This window comes from Sus scrofa, chromosome 13 (genome assembly GCF_000003025.6).
Source record: "Sus scrofa isolate TJ Tabasco breed Duroc chromosome 13, Sscrofa11.1, whole genome shotgun sequence".
In the NCBI taxonomy this organism is placed as follows: Eukaryota; Metazoa; Chordata; class Mammalia; order Artiodactyla; family Suidae; genus Sus; species Sus scrofa.
Window position 1 is genome coordinate 88133731 of NC_010455.5, and position 27781 is coordinate 88161511.

The 27781-nt window shown below is 34.1% G+C and overlaps 2 long non-coding RNA genes across 5 annotated transcripts in view; one reads left to right on the forward strand and one right to left on the reverse strand.

Annotated features, from left to right (window-relative positions):
- The window catches only part of LOC106505376, a 464045-nt gene that overhangs the window by 378784 nt on the left and 57480 nt on the right, over positions 1–27781 (forward strand). For both annotated transcript variants that reach the window (XR_002337720.1, XR_002337721.1), the window contains one exon: positions 7561–7619. This is a non-coding gene — a long non-coding RNA (uncharacterized LOC106505376). The remainder of the gene's footprint in view (positions 1–7560; positions 7620–27781) is intronic.
- The window catches only part of LOC106505379, a 135883-nt gene continuing 109686 nt past the window's right edge, over positions 1585–27781 (reverse strand). For all 3 annotated transcript variants that reach the window (XR_002337722.1, XR_002337723.1, XR_001299740.2), the window contains 3 exons: positions 5876–5919; positions 3619–3693; positions 1585–2309 (listed from right to left, as the gene is read on the reverse strand). This is a non-coding gene — a long non-coding RNA (uncharacterized LOC106505379). The remainder of the gene's footprint in view (positions 2310–3618; positions 3694–5875; positions 5920–27781) is intronic.

Consider the following 27781-nt stretch of genomic DNA (forward strand, 5'->3'; position numbering starts at 1 on the left):
AAGTGAATTGAAAAGACTAAAGATAAAAGCATGAGCAAAAATATATCAAGTAAAGGCAAGTAAGAAGAAAGCAGGGGCCATGATCTTGATCTAAAACAAGGTAGAATTCAGGCCAGAAGAATTCAACAATACAAAGTAGGACACTCTGTAATGCTAAAGGCTATCTTCACAATGAAGATATTAATATCTATTCACCAAATACCAGTAGAGCTTTCATAGAGCAGAAACGTTAGGAGATGAAAGGAGAAACAGACACATATTAAAAATAGGAAACTTTAGCACACCTTGCTCAGATCTAGATAAATCAAGAGAACAAAATGTTAGTAAGGACATAGAAGACCAGAAAACCATAAGATAGAGTCTACATATATATATAATAAGTGCTTTATCCTGATAGCACAAAATATACCTTGTTTTCAAGTATGCATAAATGTCTATTAAAATTAGTTGATATTAGTTTACAAATAACTTACAAACAGAAAAACAAACTTTATCAGACCACAATGCAATAAGTTCTCAATTAGTTATAATAAAAATTTAAAAAGGCTTTTTCACCAGGAAATTTACAAGAGGTTAATTCTTATATTAAAGGAAAAATACCAAACCAGAATTTTTATACTTCAAGAAAAGAATAATGATGAAAACACAATCTATTAGAATCCAATAAGGATGTCATAAAAGAGCTAGTAGAATACCTTGTGTTTTGGAGAGGCTTTCTATGCATAAAGAACTAAATTCAAACTGTATTTGTCTAACATCTCTGTGTCTGCAGTATGGAGAATGGATAGAGGGGGCATAGAAACTCAGAGACCAGGTAGCTTAGATTAAAATGGCAACAGTGGAGATGGAGACAAGTGGGCAGATTTCAGCTTAGATTTTTTTTTTTTTTTTGAGATATAACCTAGAGAACTTGGGAAAGGATTAAATGTAAATGACAATGGACAGTGGGAATCAAAGAAGAGTCATGGGGAGTTCTCTTGCAACACAGCAGGTTAAGGATCTGGCACTGTCACTGCAGTGGCTGGAGTCGCTGCTGCGTCATGGATTGGATCCTTGGCACTGGGAACTCATTTATTTATTTTATTATTTTTTAATAGTTATTTCCCCAATACAATTTTTTTCCCTACTGTACAGCATGGTGACCCAGTTACACATACATGTATACATTCTTTTTTCTCACATTATTATGCTCCATCATGGGTGACCAGACATAGTTCCCAGGGCGACACAGCAGGATCTCATTGCTAATCCATTCCAAAGGCAATAACCCCAAGCTCCCCAACCACCCCACTCCCTTCCCCTCCCCCTTGGCAACCCCAAGTCTGTTCTCCATGTCCACGATTTTCTTTTCTGTGGAAAGGTTCATTTGTGCCTTATATTAGATTCCAGATATAAGTGATATCATGTGGTAGTTGTCTTTCTCTTTCTGACTTACTTCACTCAGTATGAGGGTCTCTAGTTCCATCCATGCTGCTGCAAATGGCATTATTCTGTTCTTTTTTATGGCTGAGTAGTATTCCATTGTGTATATATACCACATCTTCCTAGTCCAATCATCTGTCAGTGGACATTCGGGTTGTTTCCATGTCTTGGCTATTGTGAATAGAGCTACAATGAACATGTGGGGAAGTTCTGCATGCCATGGATGCAGCCGAAAAAAAAGGAAGAGTCATGGGTTCATTGCATAGGACTTGGATGGGTGGAAGTGCCATTAAGTGAGATAGGAAGACTGAAAACATTTGGGGTGCTCTGAGGGTGAAAAATAACTTAAAAAATAATTTTTTAAAAAAGATAATTCCAGCTAGAAGACATTCAAAACACAAATAAAATATGATTAAATTCAACTTCTTTCTTCATCAGAGAAATCTTTATTAAAATGAAGATACAATTTTAACCTAACAAATTGACAAATTATTGATGACTGGTGAAATAAACTTTTTCATACCTTCTAATATTTTTATAAACTTTTACCCTTTTAACTAGTAATGTGGATTTACATGGTCTATAAACTATAATTCAGTTTCTACAAATGCATCCTGAAGCACTAATTAGTTACTTGGACCAATATCCATGTACAAAAATGCCAGTCACAGCCTTATATATAATAGCAAAAAATGGAGTTAATCATGAATTTTTATGACATAAATTTTAAATAACAAATGTTAAATAAATTATTGTACCAACATACAAAAAGTGTCTATACAGTTATTATTAATCATGGTTTTTAAGGTATACTTCAAAAGGCATTTTTAGTTTACATCAATGGAGTGTTCTTTGAAGTCAGCAAGATATGTGCACCAAGCTTCATTCTAAAAATACAGATAAAATAAATTCACATAAAAATAAGCAACAGAAATGTAGCAAGGTCAAATAACCATAAAATGTTACAGTAAGAAAAATGAAAAGGAGTAGCAGAAAAATGAAAATTTTCCGAAAGGCAATGAAAACACACCATAATGACGTGTGTTCAAAACTATTACATCTTCCTTCAAAGTAAGTTAAAATTCATAAGAAAATTATTCTTGACACAAAATGATAACATAAACCTGAATTTCAAAACTCCAAAATAAGGTAATGCCAAATGAGAACACATGAGCTATATAGAGTAATTAGAATTGCGGGTTTCACATGCTACAGAGACCCAAAGTATGAACATTGAAGAATACACACACACAAATTTTTTCTTAATATTTCAAAATATTCTCAGTGTTTCTCTCTAAGTGGTAGAATTACATTCTTTCCATAAACCTTTTGTCATGGAGGGGACCTCATGTGCAGAAGATGAAAATAATGATATTCCTCACTTCATAAAAGATCATTTTTTTGTCCACACGAAGCCTTGTTCTTGTCTTACTCATGTTTTCATTCTCCTTATTTCTGCCTCCATTCCTATTCTCCTTCTTTCCACAAGCAACCACCCACTTGTATTTAATGCATACCACCTTGTTTATACGTCTTAAGTACTTCTATTTATTTTCATGTATTTTAGTTTACATCATATGGAACTCTTGAAGTTACCTAACTATTTGCACCAAATCTCATTCTGGAAATAAAAATAAAAATAGGCAACAGAAGCATATCAAGGTAATATATCACACAAAGTTACAATAAAAAGAGTGAAAAAGAGTAGCAAAACATTCCTAAAGACAAGGAAAGCATGCTGTATTGGCATACTTAACAACAATAAACTAAAAGACATTCAGAAAATGAATCAAGACATGAAAGAACAATCTAAACATGAATTAGAAAAATTCAGAAATCACTGATATAAGTAAGTGGAAAATTTTAAATATGAGAAGAAATTTATTTTAGAAATTAAGAATAAGCTATTTGAAATAAAACAGTAACCAAAAGTATATCATGCCTCCAGATAATTAAAATGTTCAAAAAAGGAAAATGTTAGACATCGAAAGGAAATGAAGATGCAGACTAAAACAATTTTGAAAGAAAGAGACAAATCATGAAGATAGGCAAAATAGAGGTAAGGTAAATATTGGAATCCCTGAGGAACAAACCACAGCAAGGAAACAGAAGCACTATTAAGAACTAACACAATACATTTTTCTAGAAATAAACACACAGATTTGAAACTACATATTGAAAGAGTACATTTTGTACCTGCCAATATCAGTCCAGAAAGGCCAACATCAAAATGAACTCTAAGATTTCAGACTTCAGAGAAAAGAAAATATCCTGTAGGCATTTAGGCAAAATAATTATGTGACTTAGAGGTGAAATAACATTAAATTGCTATCAGAACTTTTTACAGCAACTCTTTAAACCCACAGTCAATGGAGTAATATATTTAAGATATTCAAGGAAACAAAATGTAAACCAAAGACTTTTTTAATGTAGCATAAAGCATTTTCTAGTATAGAGGGCAGAAGCAAATGGTTCAAATTAAAATCTGGAACCTCAAGGACCATTGTTACCATGATCTTCCCTAAAGGATCAACTTTTGGCAGTCAAAATTACTAGACAACAGAGTTCCCAAGTGGACAAAGGATTAAGGATTCAGTGTTGTCACTGCTGTGGTTGAAGAAACTCAAAGGAGTAGGTTATAAAATAAGGCTGGGGCAAATGGAGGCCAAATTGGCAAATATGATCATGATGAGCTAGGAGTTATTGCCTAAAGGAAGCTTGATGCTTTCCATTTTTTAAAATTTTCTTTTGTTCATTAGAACTTAACAGTATTTCTTCTGTGGCCATGCCAGGGAGATAAATCAATGTTATGGGTCTCCAAATTTTAATATTTTCCCTCACTTAAAGTGAACACATGGTTGTTATAAAATATTACAAAATATATCAGCATAATAATTATTTTAATGTGTTTATTGGTTTCTTTCTATTTCAAGTGACCAGAAACTTAGGCAAACTGCTTAAACAAAGAGGAAAATTTATTGATTCTCCTAATTGAAAAGTCTCGGGAAAGATTTGGCTTCACAAGTAGCTTAATCTAGGAGCACAAGCAATGTTTCTTTCCATCTCTCATTCCTGCTCTCTAGAGTTTTATTAGATAGTTTCTCTTTTCAAGATGGTAGCCATCTTTGGTTTAGATCCCTCAAGGATGGATCTCCTTCAATAATCCCATGAAAATATCATAGCAACTTTTTGGTACTGATAGAACACCTGCCTAATCAGGAAAGTACAATAGTCTGACTGATCAGGTCTGAATCACATCCCATCCTAAGAGGGGCTGAGGCAGGCATAGCTCCCTAGAGTAAATCATAGATAGCATGGTCAAACACAAAGTATGAGGGAATAGGCAGCAATGAAAACACATTTTCTAGTACACATAGACTAAGAGACTTGACCACCCATAAAACCTTAATGAAAGACCTAGTAAAACATCCAATTCCACAAAAGAAAAAAGTAACCTCAGAAGCAGCAATGGGATACAAGAAACAATAGTTAGTTTGGAAACAGATGAAGTATTTTAGCAAGTTTCAGAAATAACTTAAACTTGAATGCCCCTCATCATCATAAATTCCAGAACCTGTGAATATGTTACCTTACATTCAAAAGGAAATTTGCAGATGTAATTAAATTAAGGATCTTATAATAGAAGAATTACCCTCCAATCTTTGGATTATTCAGCTGGGCTCAACTTTATCTTAAGAGGGAGGCAGGAGTTCAGAGAAGAGAGAAAGATGGTATGTAGAGGATATGAAAGGACCGGGAGGACTTGGAGGAAGGAGCCACAAGACAAGAAAAATGGGCAACCTTCAGAAGCTAGAAAAGGCAAGGAAATGGACCATCCCCTGAAGCCTCCAGAGGAACATGGCTCTGCCAATACCTTAGTTTTAGACTTCTGACCTCCAGAACTATGAAAGAATAAATTTGTGTTGTCTTAAGGCACTAAATTAGTCGTAATTTATTACAGTAGCAATAGGAAACTAATACATAAAAAACTAAACATAAAAATCTAAACATAAAAACTGTTTTCTATATTTTACAAATAAAAACAGAACATCCAGTTAAAGTCTTTATGTTTATCTGAAATTGAAATTTAACTGATCATCCTATATTTTATCTGGCAACTGTTATAAAACATAACCTTTTTGTTGTGTTGGGTAATTTTTGTTTATTTTATTTTGTTATTCTATGTTATTAATAAAATAATGAAATGAAACAAAGGTATGAACAAAATTAGAGGAGGTATTTTATGGGTAGTTTAACGAACTAAATGTTAATAGAAGTCTACCACTGCTTCTGGTAAACTGACAGTAGCTTTGGCAAAAGTAACTTTTTATGGACTCAAGTAGCTTTGTGTAGATTGGAAGAGATCTTCTTAGCCTACAGGAAAACTGCAACAGTGTTCCCTGGAAATGCTGCATAGTTTGATGAATGAAGTGTAAAAAGGATCTACACTTACCATGAGGCAAGATATTTAGCTTCATTCATTCTGAGTTTCTTCATCTGTAAAAAAGGGAGAATAATACTTTAATTCCTCTTTAAGGAGGTCTGGGAATTAATAAGATAATATGTGCAAAATGTTTGTACTGTATCAAACTAGTAATAATCAGCAAACAAATGTTTAGCTATTATTAACATAATATCTACCAGGAGACAGTGACATGATTAAGTGTATACACAGAGTGCCTTCTGTATTGGGAGAACTTATTTTTCCTATTATATTCTAACCAATTATGTTTCACTGATGTATCTTTAGACAATATAAGCAACTCTTCTTCCCCAGCCTCTATACATTTTTAAAATGTCATTCTAAGTTCATTTCATATTTTAGTGCTCCCTTCTATACACCTAAAATTCATTTTTATTCCACCCCCATTTCACTAATGAAAATCTAAGTTATCTATGCCCAAGTTTGACTCCATTGCAATAAGTTATGTACTTGAATTTTAATTTTATTTAAAATATATATTTTCTAGCTTAATGATTAATAAAATGAAGAGGCCAGACCCAACTAATGCCAATGACAGCCAATGACAAGTGGCCATGCTTGATGAAAATGTAACCATCACTCATTTTAAGTAAGATGATTAATTTTGTAAATATTTATCCTCTTTTTTTTCTTATTACAGCTGCACCAGCAGCATATGGAAGTTCCCTGGCAAGGGGTTGAGTTGGAGCTGCATCTGCCAGCCACAGCAACATGGGATCCGAGCCATCTGCAACCTACACCACAGCTCACAGAAACGCTGGATTCTTAACCCACTGAGCGAGGCCAGAGATTGAACCCACATCCTCATGGAGACATCAGGTCATTAACCCACTGAGCCACAATGGGAACTCCCATATTTATCCTATTTTTGATATGTATCTTCTTTGTTGTGTCAATATGATGAAGTTATACAAAAGGTAAACTGTTACCAATGTATTGCCAAAGAAAAAGATCGGTGATTTTTTTTTTAATTGGAATGATTAAGGTGATTAAATAATTGGCATGGTAAACTTAGCCTTTAGTTTTCACATTTTCTCTGATAAATTTTTCAAAATTAGTTTTGAAAATTTTTGTATAAGTAATACAGTATGCACTTCAAATCCTGTAATATAATTTCATTTTATAACCTGGTAAGATAACTATACTTGAACATTTTTCCTGAAGGTGTGATTGTCCTTATTTATGTTCTGTACATCTGTACTCACACCAGCTTAGAGGACATCAAATTACTGCACTGAATGATCACAAAAAACTTGGCTCATCAAAATTTATTAAGTTGTTTTTTTAATAATCATTTAAATGGTTTATTGAGTATTATATGGATCTATTTATTTTTTTGTCTACAAAAACCATATAGAAAGAAATAATATAAATATTTTTTTCATTTATAATGATTTTTATTTTTTTCATTAAGGCTGATGTACAGTGTTCGGTCAATTTTCTACTTTAAGTTGTTTCAAAACCTCTGTTAACTCTGCTATGAAATTTATTTGTTCCTAGGAGATTCATTAATTAATGTATCATTCTAAAATACTGGAAGTATAAATATATGGAATGTATTTGTCCACCAGTAAAATATAACAATCTTTATTTATTTGAGAATAACATTAGAATAAAAGGGAATTAAGAGTTAATCTAACTCCTTCATTTTGCAGGTAAAGAAACTGAGCCTCAGGGAGATCAAGAAGTTTTAATCATTTGAGAGATGATTTTGGTGAGTAACATTCAAAGAGATAGCATTTTGATCCACTTTATTGCTACATGGAATTGGCTTTTCAGTTATTTGAATGCTTAATTTTATTTATGAATTTTTATTATTAAAATATCCAGCAAAACATTGCTATTATACTTTCCAATCATTCCCACTTATCATTCGCATTCCATTTCTCTGATGTAGATATAAAAATGAAGAGGTACTCTACAAGATATATATCACTGTTGCTATTATCCTCCATTTTTAAGTGTCTTTGACAATTTCTTCCTTTTAAAAAATATCTATACAAATTTCGAATAGAAAAATATATAACAATTGTATAGCTTTTATACTCAAAAAAGTATTTCTATAGCTTCGACTGGCTTTAACTTAATTTTTGTATACTTAAGATGCTTACAGACTCTGGAATCAGAAAGCTGTATTTAAAGTGAATTTGAGTCTTAACAACATTGGCAATGGTAAGCCAGCATCTGAGACCCATAGGAAACATATGTATGTACTCACTCAACAAATATAAAATATATATGTTCACAACATACACACCTATACTAATATACATACATGTATACTATATATTACACATAACATTATATATACGCGTACATAGCGTGTGTGTGTGTGTGTGAGTGAGTGTTTGTATAAATGTAATGGTCATGTGGGGCCAAGCTGTGGAAGCTAGACTTCATACTAATCCATGTTTTCTAGCTTCACAGGGGCTTAGATGATTTTCTATTGAGCTTTCTTGTCCACTGCATTAAAAGAAAAAAATCAGGGAGTAATTTGCTAAGCCACAAAGCCTAGTCCTACTCAACCCATTTTAATCTGTGTATGTCCTGAATATGAAAGAAAGACATGAATGAAAATGTGAAAACTTTCTTTGAGTCATAAAATTCCCAATAGAATGTAGATTCTTTTCAAGAAATGACTACTCTAATGCAGTAGGTGTGTAAACATTATATGCATAAAATATCTACATGATAGACTTGTTTAAACCTTAATATGAGGATTTTAAAATGCATCTTTGATATGGTCTGACAGTAATTCTTTTTATCATAAACTGTTATTATATTTGAAATCATTATGTGGCTTGAGCACCTGGTTAATCTTTTGCTTAAATTCTGCATCAGCCAGGTGTCCTCTTAGGAATCACATAAAGATTGGACCTCGTTTAAGTGTGAAATAATCCTGTTGCTTCTATCTGAGAGTGAATGAGCTCAGGATTAGATCAGATAAAACACACTCAAGCTAAAGTGCACAAGGTGGATTATGCAAGAAAAGAGGATTTAGTGAAGAACGGATCCACAACTTTTTGTTAATATAGAGAATGGTGGCTTTTGTAAGCAACATTTGTGGAAACTCAACTGCAGCTTTAAAAGCTATGTCTTTTGTTGTACATTTCTCTGCATACATTTGCTTTGTAGTTGGGAGTGCTAACTTTGGAAGCCATGCTGGGCCAGGACTCATGCTCATTTTGCCTAATGAAAGGCTAAGGATGTACTTTTACTCATATATTCTTGTTTTGTCTTCTTTGAAGTTTATAATGCTCTCCTGAAAGATGTGAAGTTTATTAGGTTGTTATCATCATGACCACAAATTAAATATATGTTCCCTGGGGAGTGATAAGCTTCAAGTATAAGCTATGCTTACTATAATATTTACTTAATTACTAACATACTGCTTCTTGTTCTTAATATTAAAAAAAATAACCTATAAGGGCCTATTAGGATACATTCTGAATTTAACCTTATACATGTGAAATTATTAATGTTTTAATGCATCTTATCAAAGCTACAAGTTATATATACAGCTGATAGGTATATCGGCAAAAGGAGCTTTCAGAATTATTAGTGTAAGATTTTGCACCAGAACTTCTAAATATCATAATTCTTTGCAATCTTTGGCTATAGAGTTTTTCCCATACTCAGAGGCACATTCCTTTGGCTACGAAATTTCAATGTTTCTGTTTTTACATATGAGTCTTTTAAATGGGAAGGTATATAGACACTGTGTTGCATCCATTGCTTTTAGTTTGTGATAGAGCTAATCAGCAGAACCTCTATCTTAGGAGTTAAATGATAATCAAGTGTACTCAATTATTTCTGTTTTATTATAATTAAGTATCTATGTATTCTCTGCTCAACCAAATAATTAACAACTGGATGTCAGTGAGTACTTCTCTTACCTGTTTTTACTGGTAGCACTTTTCTGTATATATATATATATATATATATTTTTTTTTTTTTTTTGTCATCTTTTTGCCATTTCTTGGGCCGCTCCTGTGGCATATGGAGGTTCCCAGGCTAGAGGTCGAATCGGAACCGTAACTGCTGGTCTACGCCAGAGCCACAGCAATGCGGGATCCGAGCCACATCTGCAACCTACACCACAGCTCATGGCAACGCCAGATCCTTAACCCACTGAGCAAGGCCAGGAATCGAACCCACAACCTCATGGTTCCTAGTCGGATTCGTTAACCACTGAACCATGACAGGCACTCCCTGAATATTTTTGTTAATGTTGTACTTAAAAGTGATGACAAAGTATATATGGCCAAAAAGCAGGTAATTTTGGAGGCCCGAGTATAAAATTATCACTTGAATTAATCAAATTTTTGACTGACAGTTTTTTAAATTCATCTGTGTTAAGAATCAGTTTAATAATCATATCTTCTTTAGAATTTTGTTTTGCTATAATTCATTCCGAAGAAGTATTAAAGCATATTTATGAGACTATGAAAATATTGCATACTCATATATATGAAGAGAAATATCACTAATCATTTATAATGGGAAATAATTCAAAATGAAAAGTCTGGCTTCCTCTAAATAACTTTCTTAGAGCCTACACAAATCTGTAATTTTTATCAATAGAGTCTTTTATTAGATATGTACTTCATGTTGCTTATCTTACAATGTCTTAAAACTTGAGTAATAAATTTTAAAATTGACAAATTAAGCCTGTAGAGGGTGATAACAGATGAATGGTTCATTTGGCATGTATTAATTATAATATGGAATGTAATATTAATAAACAAATGAATATAAAAATAGCACAATTACTATAGGAGTATATGAGAAGAAGTCTGTCCACAGGATTTCGATAAGAGAGAGAGAGAGAGAGATTTCTGGCATCCTTATTTGAATATTTAATAATTCATTAACAATACTTTCACATAAATAATGCCATCATTTTGTTTTAGCTATCAGGAGATTTGAGCCAAGTTCATGACCAGTATTCTTAACTGGATAGGAACATTAACTGTGCATTTTTGCATGCTAACCTTTCTCATAGGCTTTTAAAAATCTTAATCACATTTTTCCTTCAATCAGAGTCCTTTGGCCATTAATATCATCCTTTTGTATCACTGGTATTTATGTAGACTTCTTTAAATCCTTCTGTAGAATGGAGCTGGAAATAAATATATAAATGGTGTTATACATGATCTTAACTCTATGAACTTATTTCATAGTTCTTATTATATTTCACTAAGTGCAATTTGTATACATTTTCTCACTTAAGTTTAAAATATATGGCAGTTTGGCCAAAGAGTTGAATAAGCTTTTTATATATTTTTATTTGTTGCTGGCATATTAACCACAATTTATGACTGTAGTTCTAAAAGAATGGTCAATTGATCAAGTGGTCCACAGAGAGTTTAGCAGTCTTGGCAGAAAAAGTTGTTACACAACTTTTTTTGCACATATATTTGAGAAACTTGAAAAAAGCAAGCCGATTAAGATCATCATAAAAATCCTGGTATCTGCTTAGTAATCTTTATTGTATTAAAAGATGATGAAGGCACTGAAAAAGATGTGTTTATCAGTTTACCCAGCTGCACTGATATTTCAGGAAGCAGCTCACTTGGTTAATTTTTTCATATAATTGTAAATTATAAATATAAATAAATTATATTTGTTTTTAACTTTTAATTTTTTCATATCATTGTAAATTATAAATGTAAATAAATTATATTTGTATTAGGTCCCTAAATTTTTTTTTGTATTATAAATGGCTCAAAAGTTGGTCATTGAAAAGCAAGTCTTGAAAATCAACTAGCACTGTTCAGAATAATGCCATAGTTAAATATTTAATAATACTCCAATGAAATTGTAAAATGTAACGTTGTATGTGTAAGATAAGAGAATATTTCATGATGTCTCTGAAGAAAGTGATAAAAGGAAACGGGGTTGAACTGTAACACTTAATATCTGAAAACTGGCTTTTATTTGACCAACTAGAGACCATCTTAATCCTCTGTTATAAGGAATGATTTAAAGTTCCCTGGTGGCTCAGTAGGTTGAGGATCTGGTGTTGTCACTCCTGTGGCTCAGGTTGCTGCTGTGACCTGGATTTTATCCCTGGCCCTGGAACTTCCACATGTCATAGGTGTTGCAAAAAAATAAATAAAAATAAAAATAATAATAAATAAAAAAATAAAGTATGATTAAATAGTGACCTAAAGTTATGGAAACTTTAATGTGTTTTTAAAACCAGAATGACCTCCCTGGTAAATATCTGCAGAACAATCACAAATTCATACTTTTTAGCAAGAAATTGATCAATTTTCCTGCTAAAATAGAAAATAATCAAATTTGACTATTTTCTTTATAGTAAAACCATTTGCAAGTCATGCATTGCCAAGAAGCATATAAAACCATCTGCAAAGTGACAAATATTGTGCTCAGAAGAAAGCGAGGCAAGCTGTTGGCAAAATTTCTTTATCAAATGACACCATTTGGCTTTGTATATCCATAAAATAAGCAACGGATCAGGAAGAGAAACACTACATTGAGTGTGAAGAAGAGATTTTGACTTGCAGTTGGATGAAACCTACCAAGGGGAAATCCATTCTTAATTTATGAGCAGGGAAAGATATAATAACTTATTATTATATTCATTTCCAAACACCTAAATTACAGGAGAAGAAGAATTATTATTTTATGAGCCATGATGTAGATTGGAGAAGGTGCTTCAGGCTCATTTCTGAGAGCACACAAGCCCGCATGCCTCAAGAAAGGCATTGCTGAGCAAATAAAACAGTGCTGTCGATCCATACACTGCTTTGCCCACATACTGCTTTATTCGTAGATACCAGTTGGTGGTTAACAAAATGCCTCCTGATTTTGATTTAGTGCTGAAGGAAATGGTGAACATTGTGGTCCAATAATGCTAAGCACTCGAGAAACCCTGTTAAATGTCAGGCTCTTATAGTGCCTCATTAGAATTATTGCTAGAACATGTCTAATTAGTTTCTGAAATCACTCTTGACTGGCTCTAATCCATAGGTTGGCAAAATTTTTCTGTAAAGTCTTCAATTGTAAATACGGTCTACTTTGCAGGACATATGGCTTCAGTTGTAACGAGTTATGTCTATCATGGTAGCACAATAGGTAAACAAGCAAGCCTGTCTATGTTCACGAAAAGACAAATAGTGAGCTGGATCTGGCCCAAGGGAATAAATTTGATTCCTGTTAATCTAGTTGATACTTCTTCTGGTGGGTGAGGGGTTAATGTAATGTGAAAGTTTGATCATAGCACGCCTCTACCGAAAAGCTTTCATTTTCCTCTGTGCATAAGCAAGGCCTATTTAAGATTTTTCTTATTTGAATTCTCTCTCCCTTTTGAATCTCATTGTATGCTTTTCTCCTATATGTCCTTTCTATTAATGTGTAAACCATTCAGTAGTTCCCTTTGTGGCTCAGCTGTTAACGAACCAGACTAGTATCCATGTGGATGTGGGTTGATCCCTGGACTTGCTCAGTGGGTTAAGGATCCAGCATTGCTGAGAGCTGTGGTTTAGGTCTCAGATAAGGCTTGAATCTTGCGTGGCTGTGGCCGTGGTATAGGCTGGCAGCTGTAGCTCCAATTCTACCCCTAGCCTGGGAACTTCCATATGCCTCAGGTGTGGCCCTGAAAAGCAAAAAAATAAAAAAATAAATAAAGTTTAAACCATTTATAGTTCCTTTGATGTGCCATGGTCTTTAGGGCTCTGTGCCTTGAATGAGAATATATATTTTGAATGTGGCTTGACTATACAACTTAGTAGTTGTACTATTATTACCTGTTTACATGTCTGGCTACTGGATTACAATGTGAATCTCTCAAGAGAGTGAAGTATGTTCCATTTATTTTTGTATAGACAGAGTCTAGGACTATGCCTGGACAATTCTAGACACTCAATATATGGTCATAGAAAAATAGCCAAATGATTAAAATTCATCCACTAATGGATATATTAATCCCTAAAATATTGAAGATATAGTTGTCCTTTCTAAACTTTTTTTTCCATTTTTATCAAGTGTTAGAATGTTAGACTCCATTATATAATAGGGCTTATTAAGGCCTTCCAATTGCATGTGTCTTTCCTTGTATAACCATTCAAGAGATAATTTTAGTAAGGCTTGAAAAAGAAAATATAGGGTCTGAATTCTGTTTCTAGACAAGATGGGATAATAGAAACTGGATTTACCATCCCATCTGAAACAAACATAAAACTAGACAAAATATATGAAACAATTCTCCAAACACTGGACATCAGACAATAAAGGACAGTGATCCCTCACTACGAAATGAGAAATAAATGAGGTTGGCATTATAATTGCTTCTACTTAGCATTTGGGATTTTCCAGGTTGCAGTTTAAAGTGGGTAGTGGGTGGTAAATAGGAGTAGTTCCTTGAATTCATAGGAGCTTGCTGGGAGTATAGGAAATTCACAGCTACCTTATGGGAGAAAAGTCCAGTAGAGGGGAGAGTCCACAGAGAAAATGTCAGAGCCCTTCAGAGGAGCCCCCTGGAGGATTTGGCTGAGTTCTGATCAGTACTTGTGTGTGAGAAAATGACTTGAGGTGAGTGAAAGAATTGCCAGAATGATTAGAGGAAACAATCCAGAGATCCAAAAGACTGGGAATATTGTCTGTTCCAATGATAATTGTGATTGAAAAAATGATTATTCATAGTGCATTAGATAGAGTATTCAGAAGAGGTTAGTCTTGGAGTTCCCTGGTGGCTCAGCAAGTTATGGATCTGGCATTGTCATTGCTATGGCTTGGGTTGCTGCTATGGGGCAGGTTCAACCTCCAGCAGGGGAAATTCTGTATGATACAGGTGCTGCCAAAAAAAGCAAAAAACAAACAAACAAACAAACAAAAAGCAGAAGAATTTAAGTTAGTCTCAATAGTAGGACAAAGTTAGCACTAAACTAAACCCTATTCTGATCCTACTTTATAAAGATAAAAGCATAACCTCTAAGAATTATTTCCAATTCCCAGAATAAACATTAACAATAGGACAATATTCACAAAGTCTGGAATTAAATAAAAGTTATTAGGTATGTGAGAAGCAGACAAATATGACCCTTAATGAGGACACAAGCAATAAATTGAAACACACCCAGAAATGATCTATATGACAGAATTGGCCAACAAGAGCTTTAAATCAGTTTTTATAACTGAATTCCTTATAGTCAAGAAACTAGACAAAAGACTTACCATATTAGGTGAAGACATAAAAAATATTAAGAAGACTCAAATTAACTTCCAGGGGTAAAAACTGTCATGCCTGAAATTAAATATATGCTGGGTAAAACTAAAGGTAGATTTGGCATTGCAGAATAAAAATTATTAATCTTGGAGATATAGCAATAGAAATGACTCAAATGAAGCACAGAGAAGAAAAGATAAATATACAAACAAGCTAGCATGTCAGTGAAATCAAACGATTTCAAGAGTTCTAATATTTGTGTGATTGGGTGTTTGAAGAAAAGAATAGAAAGAGAAGAGAAAAACAATATTTGAAAAATAGTGGTAGAAAATTTTCCAAGTTTGAGGAAAACTATAATTGCCCAGATTCAAAAAGCTCAATATATCTAAATACAAAGAAAAAGGAAAAAAAATAAAGAAAATGAAACTATTAACCTCAAATCTTGGCCCAGTTAAACTATCTTTCAAAAACAAACATGAATTTGTTGATTCCTCAAAAAGTTAGAATTACTGAAGAACCTAGAAATTCCATTGCTAGGTGTATACCGAATAATTGAAAACATGGACTCAGATGGATACTTGTTCACCAGTGTTCATTGATTATTCACAGCTGCTAAAATATGAAAACAACCCAAGTGTCCATGAACAAATGAAGGGATAAACAAAATGTGATATGTACATATAAAATGGAGTATTATTTAGTCACAAAAATAAATCAAGTTCTGATATATACTATTACATGGATGAATCTTGAAAACATTGTGATAAGTTTAATAAGCCATACACAAAAGGACAAATATCTAGGATAGGCAATTCATACCAAAAAAAAAAGCAGATTGGGGGCTACTGCTACCAGAGGCTGAGAGGTGCAGCAGGGAGAATTATTGCTTAGTGGGTACAGAGTTTCTGTTTGGGGTGCTGAAAAGTTTGAAAATAGTTAGTGGTGATAGAAATTGTACAACATTAATTATTAATAAATATAATTGATTCTACTTTATCTTAAAAATCATTAAAATACAGTGTTTCTGTGTAGTTCAGCAGGTTAAGGATCTGGTGTTGCTACTGCTCTAGCTCAAGTTACTGCCATGACATAGGTTTGATTCCTAGTCTTGGAACGTCTGCATGTCATGGATACGGACAAAAAAATTATTAAAATGGCAAATTTTATGTTGTATATATTACCACAATAAGAAAATATTCTTAAAAACTTAATAAATTAAAGGAAAACTTTGAAGGTGCTTAAAACACTGCCTGGCAAAGAAAAAGTACCATAATGCAAAATAAAACAGAAAAAAAATCAACAAAAGGAAGAAAGTTTATCAATTTTGTTGCTTTTTATTTCTGTTTTGTTGCTTTTTCACATATCTGTCCTCATGTTATACCAGTATTTTATCTTTTTCTAATTTTAATGCAAGAACATTGGCTCAATTCTAAATATTCTAAGGAAGTAAAACCCCAAAGATGATTTAAAGACTTATTATTATATACTAAAGCTAGGAGTTCCCATCGTGGCTTAGTGGTTAACGAATCCAGCTAGGAACCATGAGGTTGTGGGTTCATTCCCTGGCCTTGCTCAGTGGGTTAAGGATCTGGCGTTGCCATGAGCTGTGGTGTAGGTTGCAGACGTGGCTCAGATCCCGCGTTGCTGTGGCTCTGGTGTAGGCCAGTGGCTACAGTTCCGATTCGACCCCTAGCCTGGGAACCTCCATGTGCCGCGGGAGCGGCCCAAGAAATGGCAAAAAGACAAAAAAAAAAAAAAAAAAAAAAAAAGATATACTAAAGCTAAAAGAATCTTTAACTAGAAAACCTGCACTACATAAAATATAAAAGGTATTTCTTCAAGCAGAAGAAAAATGATACCAGATGAAAATCTGAGTCTAAACAAAGAACATCAAAAATATTAACTGCAATACAAATATTTATTATTATTTAAATATTTTAAACATTTAAACTTTAAAGCAAAGCATCATAAAATACTATTGGGTTTATACCATATGTAAAGCAACATTTAAAAAAAATAACACAGGGATTCCCTGGGGCCCTAATGGTTAAGGATCCAGTGTTATCACTGTAGCAGCTTGGGTTACTGCTGTGGTGCAGGTTTGCTCTTTGGCCTGGGAATTTCCACATGCCTCAGGCATGGCCACTCCCCTCCCCCAAAAAACCCCCAAACCGAAACAACAATAACATAAAAGTGTGGAAGCATAGCAATGGAGAGCTTCTGCTATGAGGTTCTCATATTATACATGAATTGGTATTATAGCACCTAAAAGTACACTCTAATAATTTAAAGGTGTATACGACAAAAACTAAAGCTTCCACATTTGAACACTCAACGGATTAATATGCTTTACAAATACAAATACAAAATTTCCCAATATAGATTATGTAATAGACTATGAAACAAGTCTCAATAAATTTATTTATTTACTTATTTATTTATTTATCTTTTCTAGGGCCTCACTGAGGGCATATGGAAGTTCCCAGGCTAGGGGTCTAGTCAGAGCTGTAGCCGGCGGCCTATGCCAGAGATACAGCAACGCCAGATCTGAGCCCCATCTGCGACCTACACCACAACTCACGGCAATACCGGATCCTTAACCCACTGAGCAAGGACAGGGATTGAACCCACAACCTCATGGTTCCTAGTTGGATTCGTTAACCACTGAGCCACAATGGGAAATCCCTAGTCTCAATAAATTTAAAAGGTTGTAAATCATACAAAGTTATGTCCTCTGATCATAATGAAACTAAATTATAAATCAGTAATAGAATGATATCTAGAAAATCCTCAAATATTTGGAAACTAAATCACATACTTCCTGATAAGCCATAGGTCAGAAAAGGAAATCAGAAAATATTTTGAACTGAATGAAAACAAACCACAGCATATCAAAATTTATGGGATGAAGCTAAATAAAGAGAAAATTATAGCACTAAACACTGTGTTAGAAAATAATAAAGGTCTCAAATCAATAGCCTCAGTTTATACCTTACAAAATAGGAAAAGAACAAATGAAACCCAAAGAAAGTACAAGAAAGGAAAAATATTGTTCAAAAAGGAAATCAATGCAATAGATAACAAAATCAATAGAGAACATAAATAAAACCAAAAACTACTTCTCTGAGAAGGTCAATAAAATTTATAAACTTCTAGTCACACTGATCAGAAAAACTAAGAATACACAAATATACAATTTCAGGAATGAAAGTGGAGACAGCATTAAAGAATCTAAAGATATATGGATGATAATAAATATTATGAACAACTATTGCCAGTAAATTTAACAATTTAAATGAATACATTCCCTAATAGAGATAAACTACTAAAGATTGTTCAGAAAGTAGATAACCTGATAGCCTTATACCTATAGAAATTATAGAAATTGAATTTAATGATCTTTCCGCAAAGAAAATGAGGACAGAATTACTCACATAACAAAAATAAGGAAAGAACATTATAAGTAAGCAAAACTACATATCAATATACCAACATCCTCCATGAACATGGATTTTAAAAAATCTCAACACAATTTTAGCAAATGGAACTCAACCATGCATAAAAAGGTTTACTACATCATGACCAAGATGGTTTTAGCCAAGGAAAGATTTAACATTCAAAATTCAATCAACATATTTCACCATCTTAACAGACAAAACAAAACAGAAAATGTGATCATCATAATAGGTGCAAAGTATTTAACACAATCCAGCATCCATTCCTTTCTCCTTTTTTTTTTTTTTTTGACCACCTACAGCCGAAGTTCCCAGGCCAGGGATCAAACCTGAGCCACAACAGCAACCCAAGCCACAGCAGTGACAACACCAGATCCCTATCCCACTGAGCCACCAGGGTTAGATGAGCCCCAACATCTGTTCTTAATTTAAAAAAAAGACTTATCGAACTAGTACTGAGGGGAAATTTCCTCAATCTGATTAAGAACATCTACAAAACCTATGATTAACATCATGCTTAAAAGTGAAACATAATGCTTTTTCCTTAAAATCAAGGAAAAAAGGTTGTCCGTTTTTACCCATTCTATTCATCATTGTACTAGATGTTGGGCTCAAGGCAATAAATCAAAAAAAAAAAAGAAATAAAAGGCAACAAAATTGAAAAGGATAAAACAAGTCTTTATTGTCTATGTAGAAAATCTGATAGAATGTATATAATAAAAGCTACTAGAAGTAATGGATGAGTTTAGCAAGGTGAAAGAATAACAAAATCAATATAAAATGTAAATTGTATTTCTATATACCATAAAAAATTGAAAGAATAATGCCATTTATAATAGCAACAAAAATATAACATACTAAGGACTGGGTCTGATAAAAGGTGTACAAGACCTATGTTCACTGAAAAATACAAAATATTGCTGATGCTAATTAAAGAAAACCTAAATAAATGAAAAGATCTACTGCCATCATGGATCAGAGAATTCAATAGTTATTAATGTGCCAATTCTTCCCATATTGATGTTTAGATTTAATTCACTCTCATAAAAAACCCCAGTCTGGCTATTTTGTAGAATTTAACAGTCTGATTCTGAAATTCATATGGAAATGAAAAAATCTTAGAATAGATAAAACAGCTTTGAAAAAGAAGAGCAAAAATGGAGTACTAACACACCCTGATTTCAAAATTTGTTTTGAAGCTACAGAAATCAAGTTTCTATATTAAGGTAGACAAATCGAGTAATGGATCAGAAGAGAGAATCCAGCCACTGACTCACACATGTATAAACAACTGATTTTCAATGCTGGTACAAAAGAGATTCAGTGAATAAAGTCTTTTAAATTAATTAGGCTGAAATAAACTGGACTTTCATAAGCAAACTTGAACTTGAACTCATATTTCATACCATGTAAGATATTTAATTAAAAATGAGCAACAGACCTTAATATACAACATAAACCTATAAAACTTCTCGAAAAAAAGCATTGGATAAAAGAATATAAGATTAAAAAATGTATTAGCTGGAGTTCCTTTTGTGGCACAGTGGGTTAATGAGCTGGCTTGTCTCCGTGGAGGTTCCGGTTCTATCCCTGGCCCTGCATAGAGGATTAAGAGCTGGCATTGCTGTAGTTGTTGTGTAGAACAGCAGCTCCAGCATGGATTCAATCCTGGCCCAGGAACTTCCATATGCCATTGCATGAAGCTGAAAAGGAAAAAAAAATTAAAAAGTAAATCTTATTAAAAAAAAATTCTTAGCTAAAATACTAAAATCATGATCTATAAGTGAAATATTTAAAAGTGAATTTATCAAAATTAAGAACACCTGTTCTTCAAAATATACTAAGAGGATAAAACAAGACTAGCCATACATTGAGGGAAAATGCTTGTAAATCATGTGTTTGATAATGGACTTGTATCTAGATTATGTGTGTAAAGAAATCTCAAAACTCAATAAGAACAAACAACACAATTATGAAAATGCTCAATGTATTTTAAGACACTACACCAAAGATATACAGATGGTAAACAACCACAGGAAAAGATGCTTAGCATCATTATTCATTAAAGAAATTCATATTAAAATCATAATGAAGTAACACCCACAAGAATGGCTAAAATTAAGAAAAAAAAGCTAATCATATCAAGCATTGGAGTGAATGTGGAGCCACTAGAACTCTCATCACTACCAATATGAATACAAAATCGCACAACCACTTTGAAAATCATCTTGAAATTTCTTAGACATTATTACCTACTTATGACTCAGCCATTCCATCTCTAAATATTTATTTAAAAAAAATGAAAACGTGTGTCCATACAAAAACTGGTATATGCAAATGAATGTCAGCTTTCTCTGAAGTAGCCCCAAACTGGAAAAAAAACAAATGTCCATCACCAGATACATGGATAAACAAATCAGGGGTTATCAGTTCAGAGGAATATTACTCAGCAATAAACAATGAATTATTGGTATATAAAATTACATGGATGAATCTATAAATAATTAAAAAGGTATTCTATATGATTCCATTTAAATAAATTCAAGAAAATGCAACTGATTTGTAGTAATAGGAAGATCAGTGGTTGCCTGTCAGGAGTAGGTATGGAAGAGCAGAAAGGAGGAGTTATAAAGGGCTAAGAGGAAATTTGGAGGGATGAGGAATACATTCATTATCTTCACTGTGGTGCTGTTTTCATGCAAATAAAATCCATTGAAGGGTTCTTTTTAAATATGCACAGTTTACTATATGCCTGTTATACTCCAATAAGACTATTAAAAGAGAAAAGGAAAAGACAGTTTTTTCTCTCAAGGAGCTTTCAATCTTGAATATTTTGGAGGAACGTTACATGACTCAGTAATGATTTTGAGATAAGACATTCACATTTAAATACTACTGAATTATTTTAAGGAGAAATAAAAGCATTTGTCAGTTTGGCAGATGAAGATCCCTTTTCATTTACTCATGTGCCTAGTCTGCCAAAACCTCTTATATGTTTGGTGTTTCTAATGGAAACATGGTTGGCCTTCTAAGAAGATAAACATGTACAAACATGATGTCTATAAAATAATGCCCTGAGACAGATTCTGCCCTTTCTCCAGTAGGTGAAGTTCTGTATGGCTCATCTCCTATGAATTTCACAGCAAGTATAAAAATTAGCCAGTTGGGAATTTACTAGGGAACCAAATGTGACATCATAGTGTATTTAAATCAAAGAATAACTTGCTTTTCAGTTTTATAAGTCCAGTGAGAGAGGAGGCAATTTTTATTAGTCTTATGGTTTATATATGCTTACTAGAAAGTTCAAAGTTAACCCCCGAAGGATTGCAAATTACTTCTTCACTTCACTTATTGTTCTCATTCACAATTTCACTCATTTATTTCTGCAATAAACTTACAGGAAAGGTTGCTCTTCCAATGTTCCCACCTTCTTTCACTGTTTTTACTTTTCCTGTCCATCAGATGGTCCCTTCTATGTCCACTCTCTACTTAATTTATCTTCTCCAACTCTCCCCACCTCGCCTCTGCTGCAGTGGGAACCCTCCATTTCCAAATCCACCTCTCACTCACCTAACAACTGCCCACTTTCGAGCTATTTGGAGACAACTCACTCTCACTAGGAGAGCAATTGTTGTTATAACACACATGTTGAACAAACACAACTTGTGACATAAAGTGCAAATGTTCTTCATATCTCGTCCTCAGTTTAAAAATCATTCTTTGAGAGAACTGTTTCTCTCCCTGGATGGAAAAGGGAAGATATGAATTTTATGCTCACTCTTTTTTTTTTTTTTTTTTTTTTTTGTCTTTTTGCCATTTCTTGGGCCACTCCCATGGCATGTGGAGGTTCCCAGGCTAGGGGTCTAATCGGAGCTGTATCCACCGGCCTACGCCAGAGCCACAACAACTCGGGATCCAAGCCGCGTCTGCAACCTACACCACAGCTCATGGCAATGCCGAATCCTTAACCCACTGAACAAGGCCAGGGATCGAACCCGAAACCTCATGGTTCCTAGTCGGATTCGTTAACCACTGAGCCATGACAGGAACTCCATGTGCTCACTCTTAAATGCAGTCTTCAATAATTAGAAAGTGTACAGTAGAAGATAATTCACTTGCCCCAAATAACTGTTTCTTCCCTTTCCACAAGCTACTTAGCAGTTGCCATCACCATCATAAAACAATTATGATTCAATTTCCTCCCTTTCCCCTACTTTTTTTATTCACTTGGTAGCTGCTGTGTTAGGCCATTTCAGGTTCAAGAAGAGAAGAAGGAAAGGTAGGAGACAGGGCTTTTCTTATTAGGCTGAGTGGCTTTCTACTTTCTGAGTCCAACATAGGGTAAAAGCCAACCTTCAGTGGAGCTATAAGCGTTCTTTGGAGATTCCTTTCTATGGGGTCATTCTTGCAAAGTTTCTCTGAACCCAAATGGGTACTACTCTATACTGAGTGGTCCATTGCAATTCAAGCTGCAGGTGCTAGCATCCAAATTAGCCTTCAACTTCCTGCTGCAACCCTTGGGTCCTCCTCGTAAATAAGATCCAACCAATAGTATATATTTGTCCCTAGTAGTCCACTTGGATTAAGAAAAATTCAGTTTCCCTTGTATTTACAAGGCAAGCATTCTCCTGTAAAACCTTCACATAGGCATTCTTCTCACATGCATACTGGCTTTAAATTTTAAATTTCAATTCTGAACCCTATGATACTAATTAGGTCTAAACTCTTACATTCTCTTATGATCGTTGTACCTTAATTATAAGCACTCTTTAAGACATTCAAAGTAATCTCTGGCTATAGAATTTCAGATCTTAATAGGTAAGAGTGAGCATTTTATACATGTACACATGCAAGGTGTTCAGAGAGAACGTTCCCAGAATCTTGGAAATCATTACACAAAGGCAGCTGCAGTAAGCTTCAGCTATATTGTTTATCCTCAAACAATTCAAACTAGAAAAAAGGGGAAGTTTTCATTGCTTTATAGGCTTGAAAATGTATCCCCTTCTTTTTCTTTCTCCAGTGCATACTTGGCCTATAGGAACCATACTTTCTTTAGCATCCAACAAAATGTAGCGAGCTTCTTTAGGGAAAAGAGGATTGTAGGGTAAATGTGCTCCTAGTAGAAGCATAACTCTAATGCACAAGTAAAATATGTACTCACTGCCTAATGGGATTATAATAAAGCTGCACTTACTAACTTGCCTATAACTTGAACTACCCCAGTAGCTAGAATAAGACAGAAGCCATGTTGAGAGTCTTTGGTGGGTATTGATCATGACTCTGACTAAGATCAGGGTGGCTGGTCAGAAGTCAGAAAAATCATAGAAGATTTAATCCAGACAGGACATCAAGGCCTATTCACTGTCCTTCTCATATATAAGGGTTGGTTTCAGGTAAAGGCACACAGCTGAGAAAGACAGTGTTGGTGAAATGTGGGAAAAAATGGAGGATTAGAGAAGTTACCCAATTTTCAGATTTTCTACTTAAACCATAGAATGCTGAGAAAATAGCAAAACAGTACTGAGAGCAGTACTTTTAATGTTGCCTCTGTCCATATTCCTACTAATAGAAAGCTCTTAAAATTTTCATTGTCACTTAGGACCAGGAGACAAGTTTAAAAATTTCTTCACAAAAAAATTCAAAAATCATTAATTTATGCATTATTTATGGAGACTAATTTTTCTTTTGGTCTTTTGTGTTTTATCTTTTTTATGGCCACACCATGGAGGTTCCCAGGCTAGGGGTCTAATCATAGCTGTAGCTGCCAGTCCACACCACAGCCACAGCAACACTTAGTATGATAATTTCTAGGTCTATCCGTGTTGCTGCAAATGAAAGTATTTCATTCTTTTTCATGGCTAAGTAATTTTCCATTGCATATATATATATATATATATATACAAATAAATTTTTTCCTTAAATATTAAAATAGAGTTAAATTATGATCCTATAATCTTACTTCTGGGTATATATCTTGAGAAAACTATAATTTGAAAAGATACATACAGCCCAATATTCACTGAAGCACTATTTACAGTAGGCAAGACATAGAAGCAACCTTAATGTCTGCCAAAAGATGAATGGATAAAGAAGATGAGATATACATATATATTAATTGCTTCTTTTACAATATTTCAAACAAAGAACAACCAGTCATTTTAGTGGAGCCACAGAAAGATTTTGAACCAATGCTGATTTCTAGGACCTCTGTTCATGCTATCCCTCCCCTCCAAACTGTGCAACTCAAATCCTTTGGCCTAAGTAATGCATATTTGATGTGATAGATTAAAATATGAAAACCAGAGTGGTATGTACATAGCAATATAGTGTACAAATGTTTTAATGATTTCAAGCTACTGATGTGTATGTTTTGTTCAACATGAGATCTCAATTGGCCATCCAATTACATATGCATTATGCATCATATTTCTGAAACTTTTTGAAAAGCTTTTTTCATAACACCAATTTTCAATAAGGTCTGAAACTATAAATTTATTGTAAATATTTCCTTAAAATAAATATAATATTTCAAATGCAATTTTTAAAGACTAAAATCAAACCACTAGAGATTGAATAACATATCTGAAAAGATCTTAAGAATATACCCATCTAGGCACCACATTTTATTTTAAACTTCTGTTATTACAGTAACTAGTCACAAAATGGCTCCCTATTTATGTAATATGTTAGCTGTAATGTTACTTAAATTGAAAAGACGAGTGCCTTCTAATAATGTATATTTACTTCATGAACTCATGGGCAATTACATTGTAATTATGTCTTTGTAGGTGCTTTTTACTGACATATAGAGCGCCAGTACATTTTAAATATAATTGCAGTTCTCTGTACCATTTAGCAAAGCTGAAAATTGTTAAGGTTGGTAAATTACCTACATTTAGACCATAGGCAACTGGGCAAATTAAGTGACACTGTCAGTAATGTTACAGCATAAATTGGTACCAAGTATGAACTCAAGGTACACTTTCCTTTCTAAATTAAAATGTTGTTTATAGAGTGCATTCTAATAACAAAGATAAGCAAAAAGAAACAAAGTGCATGCTGCTCATTGATCAGCTTTATAATGCATGTGAAAAACAATGACCACTCTGCAATAATGTTTTCAATTGTAAAGCTGTTTGAAATTGGGAATTTGGATTGGTTGTACAGTATTCAGAGAAAATGAGTATATGATGGCTCCGGACAAGATCTTCCTATCTCCGTTTTCATGAAACTATGTAGCAAAGTAGGAAAAATCTGGAACACAGTGTTTCACAGAATTCTGTCCCTTTTTATTTCTATGGCCTTGTCCAACTAATTTAATTCTTGGGTTTCAACTTTTAATCTAAAATGTAAGAACAATAATAGCCAGCTTCAAAGGGCTACTGTGAAGATTAAGATGGAATATTGTATTCAAACCCTCAAAAAAAAAAAATGTGAGTTGCCTCGTCTTACCTTTCCCTGACAGGTAATTTGGTCTGTTATTTAACAAAAAAATGCATTTTCTTTAGATGTGGTGAAGGCTTCTTCGAGGCTGTGTTGAATCAGTCCTGGAACTGCAGAGTTTACACAGATTTACTTCATCCCACGGGATTAAAGAAACCCAGCGATGATTGTAGACTGAAAAATGTTCACTTTTGCTTCTGAAGCAATGTCCCATAGAGGAGACCAGTCTCCAAAGACCAGCAATGGCAGTTAAGGAAATTAATTGTGAAAGTATTACTCTGTCACTCTATGCCTTCAGGCCAGTTGCTTATTGATGGCAAGGGTTTAGGTTCGGATAAAACCATTTCACCCATGCAAGCCCTCTCCATTAAAAGGGAAACAAGCATCTGAGCTTGACAGCTCAGAGGGCTCTGCTGCTCAGAAAACCATTCTGAGAGGGCCATTTTATTTAAGTGTAAGATTAGAGCGAGAGTCGGTGCAAGGCTGTGTTCTTTGAGTACAAGTAATGAATTAATAATATGATCAGATTGCATGCATTTTTAAAAGTCCCATAATCATAGGACAAACAAATGATTACAATTAATGTTTTAAACTTGGAAATCCTGTAGCTGTAGAGAGAGGCATCAGGCAACTGCGTCTGACGGGAAGCTGTTTCTCACCAGCTAATCTCAGGCATGTCCCTTGCCACTGGAGTCACAATTTTGTCTTTGAAAAATTAGCAATAATAAAGAGCTGCCACCTCTCCTCACAGTTTTAACTCTACAAATGAGATTACATATGAGAAAAAGACTTTCTCAAGTATATATACACTATGGTACTTTATGGTGTACTGATTTCTTGCAGACATTTGGCCTGGAAACTTAAAAACTATTATAGTTTTCTCTTTCCCCTGGTTCTTTCATGTGTTCTTATCATTATGTTTTGTTTTGTTTTTACATCTTGTGTAGAGACACAATTGAATATTGCTTTATGGGTCAGGAAAGTCAAAGAAAAAGTCATCATCACATTCATACAAGCAAAAATAGTGGCATGTGATCCCTGTAAAGTGTGACATTTTCTCCATAGATGAGGCCAGTAGAAATACATCTACAGAGAGAAGAAAGTCAGTTGCAGGAGTCTACTCACAAAGGAAGCTGAGGCAGTAGATCCTGTGAAAAGAGGCAAATTTGACTTAAGCTTGGAGGTGAAGGGCTTCTCAGGAAGCAAACAGGCTGTTTAGAGTAGATTTGGGTTCTTACAGGGCTCAGAAGGAGGAGGCTATCAGGTTCCAGAACACACTGTAGCATGATGTTGAGAAAACGCCAATGGAACGTTCTCTGAAAAGCATGACAGGGATTAGCTACTCTGTGAAGCTTACTGGACTTCAGATGACTGGCCAGTGAGAAGACTTCAGGCATTTTCAGAGGCCTGGTGGAGCCAGAATTCTCTGTTCTGTTCTGAAGTCTTTTGATCCAGCTCAAAATGAAATACTGGCACAAGGTGTTTCAGAATCTCTAGAAACCTTTGTCCAGTGAGTTGAGGGAGGAACTTCATTTCTCTGAAAGTAAAATGGGACTTTTTCTCATTGGGCCTGATTCCCACAGAAGACCACTGATGCCAGAGAGGTAACACACATGGAAGGACAGAGGCAGGTTACCAGGAAGCATCCTCGGGAAGCAAACAGATATACTCGAGAGGAAATTCAGAAAGGAGAGGATTTCCAGTATAGCCTACTTTCTATTTTTTACTCCCAGGGTTGGCCTTATTAGACAAACTCCTGAAATGGAAGTGATTTTGTGGTAAGTT